The sequence below is a fragment of the Rattus norvegicus genome, chromosome 10 (genome assembly GCF_021556685.1).
Source record: "Rattus norvegicus strain SHRSP/BbbUtx chromosome 10, alternate assembly SHRSP_T2T, whole genome shotgun sequence".
NCBI lineage: Eukaryota > Metazoa > Chordata > Mammalia > Rodentia > Muridae > Rattus > Rattus norvegicus.
In genome coordinates this window covers 90,667,501-90,674,711 of record NC_141543.1, presented here as the reverse complement: position 1 = coordinate 90,674,711, position 7,211 = coordinate 90,667,501, and the positions used below count along the sequence as shown (strand labels likewise).

The following is a 7,211-nucleotide window of genomic DNA, read 5'->3' as shown; positions in this document are numbered from 1 at the left end:
GTGTGGTTCTTGAGGCTGTCTAGACCCTGCTAGCAGAAAAGAGGGGGATACATAGAGAGAAGCTTCTCTAAGGTGGCCAAATATATGTAGCAAAGTATCTGAGTGCCTAGATATGAGCTCAGATGAAGAAAGGAGATTGAGGTTGATTTTATTAAACAGGAATATTAAAATCCAAATTGCCAGGAGCCAAAGGCCTATGGTGATCTATGGCTGGTGGCTAACCTACTGGGATGATGACCTCTGTCCCCTCGAGAACAGGCTATTGTCTAAGGCTTTAGGAGACAAAGCCATTTATGTCTGGTCCTGAGGGGCTGGGGAAAAAGAGCAAGGAGGCCACGTGTCTGTGAACATGTTGTCAGAATATGGGAGCGTGGAATGATGGGATATCAGTGGCTTAAGAGACAAACATGGGACAGGCACATGCCCATTTTAAGAACAAATAACCTGATACCCAGAAAAGTGAGGGTGTTTACCAGCTACTCCCCAGGCTGGTGCTGCTGGATGGAGGTGTACATCTCATGGTCCCTCCAGCAGTTGTTAAACTAAAGGAGGATGTGGTTGAGTTCTTTTCCTATCTGCCACGTTTACAGCATCTCATTTTTATAATTGTTTTCATACTCTCCTTTTCCTTTTCTTTTCAATGTGTATGGCATTTTAAAAAGCCACACTAGAAGTGATTAGTTATCTTCTACTATTTTGTCCTACTAAGATGATCGATTTATGCTAACAAAGCACAGATCTCCAGTGATTTCTTCTCTATTTTTAGTACCCACTCTTCTGCTACTCTTGACACGTCCCTAAAATATGAAAAATGTCTGCAAAATCTTCAACCATCTATTCTCATGACATTAGGGTCTATATTCACAGGTTCAGCTAGCCATATGTGAAAAAATCGTTTGAAAAGCATGTACAGACATTTTTCTTTGTCACAATACCTTGAACAACAGTTTGCCTTACGTTCGATAGTATAAGTGATATGGAGCTGGCTTAAAGAGTAAGGGGTTATATAAAAATACTATGACATTATATATGGTGACTTGATCATCCATGGATTTTGGTGATCCTCCCTGATCCAATCCTCTTCAAATACCACGGGACCACGGTACATGTTCCTCTCAAGATGAAGTTGAAGCATTCCTCAAAATAATCCTGGGAGAAGTTGAGGGTATAACTTGGTGCTCTCGCATCTTGAATCCAAGGCTAGGGGTTCAATCCCCAACACCAACAGGAGAAGAGCTCCTGGAAGAAAGGCACATGCCAAGTCAGAGTGAAATTTGTTAAACTCAAACTCAGAAAACAATCGTTTACCTTACAATCTCAATGTATACATGCTTGGAGAACTGTAAACAATGTTCACACAGTGACCTGACACCTAATTCATTTAAACACCATCGCTTAAAGTAGCTAGTGTACCCAGTTTCCCCAGAAAACCCCCCAATCCCAAGCAAACGGGATGGATAGTCACCTGTCGGTAAAGTATTGCCTGTCTTTCACTAAGAGGCAAGTAGAGAAAAATTAAAAGAGACAGTTGCATGCGTTTGGTCTCCAAGTCCCATAGACTAGCCTTTACCCTGAATTTAAATCATCCCAAAGTTCCTTTCAAAATACCCATTACAAATCGATTAATTTTCGAGTATCAAGGCAAGCGGCCAATTAGAGAAGCTTCTGTTTACATTTGGGTTGGACACACACCCAAGCCACATGAAGGAGGAGGTAATAAACTCTGCGGCTTTCATTCCAGAAACACTTGGAATAAACGTAATTACTGTTTTGCTGCCACAGCCCAGCTGAACAGACAGGTGTATAATCCGGAGATTCGGGAAGGATTATTTTGAAATTGAATGTTTATATTAACCTATAGTGTCATAAATGGTTGGGTAAATGGATCCACTTCATATTGTTCAATTAAAAAAAAAAACACACATTCCTATGTATCTCCCATACTACTTTTACCCTGTCGATGATGTAGAAAACTGGCATCTAAATTTCACACGAAATGTTAGCAGGGTGTGATGGCACATGCCTGAAATGCCTGCACTTAGAAGGCTGAGGCAGGAGGACCACCAACATGAGGCCGCTTGGGCTACATAATGAGATTCCACTTCACATCTTTAAAAAGCGCCTTTTAAAAATTCACTGGTCGGGAATGCAACAACCGTATTTCGAAGGAAGTCGCACGAAAGTTAAGGGGAGAAAGAACTCTGATTATGGGAGCCAGAGCTAGATAAAAGAGCCCTAGGCAGCTTCTTTAGCTCAGGGGTCCCAAGGGTGGCTGTCCTTGGGCTCTCCAGAGGAGATTTGAAAATCCTAACGCTTGGGGAATGTTCTGTAACAACTAAATCAAGATCGGGATGGGTGGACTCAGGCCTCAGCATCTTTCCCACAGTTCCAGATGATTATAAAGTCCCTACAGATGGGAGATCCTGCTGCTGTCTTAGCAACTTCAGGAAGGTGCCCTTTTGTTGTACCTAGCACATTTCCATATCCTGAATTTGTAATAAGATCTATCAGAGTTAGCCATAAATAACAGAAAAGTAAAAACCTTCTTGAGGTCACTTGCAAAAGCTTGTGGTTCCGGTTTTATTGACAAAGTTCAAAGAAAGAACTTCCGGAAAAATACCGCCAAAGAGAACCTGACTGGAGAATTGACACTTGATTTCAAAAAGTGTTTTTCCCAAACCCTGCGAACATACTCCCACCTACGTAATGAAGTATCTGGAGGAGGTGTTGATAGACTCTTGTAGTAAGTTTCTGTGCTGAACATGGCTGTCCCTCAGTCCCTTCATTTCTGTTACTGCTCTTTCTGTTTCCACAGCAAAGTAAAATGTAACATATGCAAATAGGAAACTCCAGAGTAACAAAACAAAAAATAACACACACACACACACACACACACACACACACACACACACACACTCACACACACAAACCCTTCCCTGTTTAAAAGTTCAGGCAAGAAAACTCTAGCCTCATGGAGAGGTCTCTTAGGGAACCGACAAAAGCCACAGAGAGTTCTCAATACATGACTTGGGTCCCCCTGTTCCAGCAGGATCTCAACCATTCGTACCAATCAACTGACATCACAAATCAACCCCAGACATCACAAAGCAGAGACAGGCAGTATAGTCCTATGATGCGAAGCACAAAACTAAATTGAGAGCAAATGAAATAGTTTCAAGCTCATAAAGTTTGAGTTGTTTCTTATATAGAAATGACTAAAGCAGACAAGAAAAGCAGAGTGTCTTAAATACAAAAGTATTATTTGCTCAACGACAGTATCTGATGTAAGGCTAAAAAGCACATCTTCATCCCACTGAGACTAAGGAGGACCTTTCGCCATTTTAACAATTGAGTGGAACTTTCCAGAAGTCTTGGTTCCACAGCAAGAGCTGAAACATCAAAGACATAGAAGCTAAGGTTTGCCCTCCTCAGAAGCTAAGGTCTGCCCTCCTCAAAAACTGCAGAGAATAAAGCCACTTCCCCTGTGTGTTCACAGCTGCCCTCTCTGCCCTGTCCCATGATGGGACAAGCAGTGTAGACTCTAGCCAGAGCAGGACAGAGATCACCTGTTCCTCTCAGAACATGCTGGAATGTCCAAGTGGATTCTTATCTTTGAGTTTCAATTGCTTTCGACTGTGTTTGCCTTCCTCATTCCAAAGACATGAACAATTTCCCTATAAATATTCATGCTCACAGTGTCACATAGATGGAGTTTCATCGCAAGGTGATCCATTTCAACACAGGCAGCCTCCACCTGGAGGGTAATACCATTCAAGGGTGAGATGATCTTGACCATCCATGGCTCCCAGTTACAACCTTAATCAGTCGCTAAGACCTTGGGATTAAAAACTCCTTCATTCTAGGCATGACTCTTCACAATGGCCTGCTTTGGAGGCTAGACTCTTATGATCTTTAATCAATAAATGTTTTTAAGATTTGAGGGGGGTTAACATATGCCCTAGAGGGTTTATGTTTCCTGATCATGTGGATTTTCTGACTGGACAACATGCCTGAGTTCATTCCTGGGTGTGACTCATCCCTCCTCGCTTATTCTCTCATAAGTACTGCCTGTCCCATCTTTCTAAGGAGGATTAGAACATTTCCAGAACTTCCAGTGAGATCATGCAAAACTGAAAAGAACATGGCCTTGCCGTAAGGTAGTGGGCTGCTCTAACTCCATTGAGTTTTAGCTACAATCTCTGTGCACGGCTCTGTGTCTATGTCTGTTTAATCATCGCAGCAGTCGCCAATAACCCCCCTCTGAATTTTAAATGAGAATTCATCTAATGAGGTTATGAATCATTTAATGAAGACTCCAGGTCTATGCTAGTTTCAACATACATGCGCACAAGACAACACTCATACACGTGACATAAAAAAAAAATACACAGGCCAGAAAAATATTTTTGGATAACTATCTACGGGCTGGGAGGGTGACTCATTTGGTAAAACATGCCTTGCAAGCACAAGGGTCTGAGGCCAATACCCATATAAAAATTCCAAATGCGGCGGCACGTGCTTCTAAGCACAACATTGAGGAAGGAGAGACAGTGGGATCCCAGGGCCTCTGTGTCTACCCAGACTAAGCCTCATCAGTGAGCTCTAGGCCAGTGAGAGACTCTGCCTCAAAAGATGTGGGTGGAGTTCCTGAGGACACCTACCTCTGTTCTCCACCATCCACACACATGTGCATACACAAACATGCAAGGACACCTGCCTGCACCCATGTGCCCAAACACAGTTGAATGTGGGTGCACATGTGCACTTTTAAAATCCTGGGAGCCCTTCATCTGTGACTTCATGTAACACGGCCATAGCCAGGCATGACATCATCATCTGCGCTTGGTGATTCATGAAACCGAGGGTTGGATGGAGCACATTGACTGGTCTGTGATCACTTAGCCATAAAATGGCAGATCCTGAACTTCTACCCAATGTGTTTCTGCTTTATACCACAAGAGTCAGAAACAATTTCCAAAAGAGTTGTGAAAAAAATTCTAAGCATACATATTGCAGTTTAATAGGCATTTGCTAAATGTTTTTATCAAAGATGTGAAGCCCAGGAATGGGAAATCTGAGTTTTCTGCTTTGAAGGTGAAGAGTTAAATTTCAAAAAGTTAGTCATAAACAAGGTCCGGACTACCTGAGGGAGACTATAGGGCTTGCCGGACCATTTGGAAATGAAGAGTTAAAATAAAAACTTCATAAAAACTGCAAAAGAACAGCAGATAAGGGGACAGGACAGAGCTGGCCTGAGATGTGCCCAGCCAAGCCTAAAAGCAAGGTCGAGGGATTGTTCCAGGAAGGGGGGGCCATCCGGACGGATGACTCCCTGCTCTACAGATAAAGATAAGACGTTCTCCTATATTGAGAACACCCCAGCCCGCACGTACTGCTTGCAGATGAGACCTTGTACCCATTTCCCTTGCTGATAACCACGCGAAACCCCCTGGGTTCTCCTATATAACCCCCTGCCTGAAGAGGCTCGGGGTTGATTCCTCTGTCTCCTGTGTGAGATACGTGTCGACCCGGGATCCCACTACGACCCGGGATCTCGTTAATAAAGCTACCTCCTGCTGTTACATCAAGACCGGCTACTCGTGATTCCTGGGGGCACCCCATCCCACGATTGGAACGAGAGATGCGGCTCCCCGTTTAGGGGTACGCTCTTTCAAAGGCAGCAGGACTCACATATTCCAGTGACAGTTAGACCTGATCGACACTGTACCACCACAGTATGTGTTACTCAGATAATTAGGACCAGAGAGTGACCGAATTTTATGACCTCCTCACTACCCAAAACTTGAAGCATTCATTCGGTGCTCTGTCTACAGACATGATTTCTTAACCTGAAACCGCCCCTAAAATCGTATCGATTTTTACGAGTGAAAGCTGACTTCCTCCCTGAGAGTTGGCAAATGTTGAACCCAGAGGATGTCCCACCTCAGATGTGTGCCAAGTTAGACCACACACCACACACCACTCCTAATTTCTAGAATCCTCCCTGCCACACACTAAACACCAAGGGACAGGAGAGATGAAGAGAAGGAATCAATAATGACAGATTGCTGTTGTCCCAAATATTCTCAACAGCCATTAAGGCAGAAATATTCTATTCAGAGTCTTATTACAAAGGCATATTGCAAAGATTTCCACCCATCCTCTCCAGCAGCTTAGGAAGCAGTGGTTTCGAGTCACCACCCAGTCACAAGCCTTGTGAACCAGGTGCTTCTCAAGCCCTAATGTGTATACCTATAACCCCGGCAGCTTGTTAAAATGCAGATTCTGACCTAGAAGCTCTGGGTGGGGCCCGAGATTCTGCATTTCTCACACAGCTGCCCGGTGATGCTGAGAATGATGACCACGGACCAAACTTTGAGTATGGTGATGGATATGACTTTGATCCATCCACCATTTGACGGGTCTCCACCACTGAGTGTCACGTCTAGGAGCCAGTTTCAACAGCTGTGGTTTAGACTGAGCTGGGTAGACCCACAGTGGGATGGGCGGCATCACTAGAATCCCATTAACACAGCCTTGCTCAAGGCAAACTCAACGTTCAAGAACCCTGGTTAAGGCAGGCCTTTGAAGGAGGGCGTTACTTAGGTTCTCGCCGGGAGCAGAAGGCAGGTCTGGAATCTAAGGAGATCGAGCACTTTGTTCCAGCCACTGCTGGGTGTGACGCGTGGCACAGCACGGTGTATTTCTAATGGACAGAATGGAAATATTTGTCTTGGGTTGCCTATTGGGTCAGCCAGACAGTAAGTACTTAAAAGAGTACATCATCAGGAATCTCCCTAAATTCTTCTCAGAGTTCTATCTTTATCTGGGTAGCCAAATTGGCTGATGTTCTAAGGGGGAAAAAAACATTTAAAAATTGTTTGGTTCTTCGGGAAAAACCACTTGCTAGGCAAGTGGCCTGAATTTGATTCGAGAACCCATGCATGGAAGGAAGAAACCACTCCAAAAGGTGTCCTCTGACATCCACACATTCGCCGTGGCAGCCATGTCCCTATGCTCATACACAAACATCATAAACACTCATACGCACACAACATATACACTCATACACACAGAACGATAAAATTAATGTTTCCTTTGCATTGCTTGATTATGTGTGTGGGCGTTTTGTCCGCATGCATATCTGTGCACCGTGTGTATGCTTGGTGTCCACGGAAGCCAAAAGTGAGTCAGAACCCTTGAAATTGGAG

The 7,211-nt window shown here is 44.0% G+C and overlaps 1 long non-coding RNA gene across 1 annotated transcript in view; it reads right to left on the bottom strand.

The window, feature by feature from the left end:
* Positions 1-131: 131 nt before the first annotated feature.
* Positions 132-7,211, bottom strand: part of LOC148003103 (uncharacterized) — a 16,055-nt gene continuing 8,975 nt past the window's right edge. Inside the window, exon 2 of the long non-coding RNA XR_015632107.1 lies at positions 132-1,239. This is a non-coding gene — a long non-coding RNA (uncharacterized LOC148003103). The remainder of the gene's footprint in view (positions 1,240-7,211) is intronic.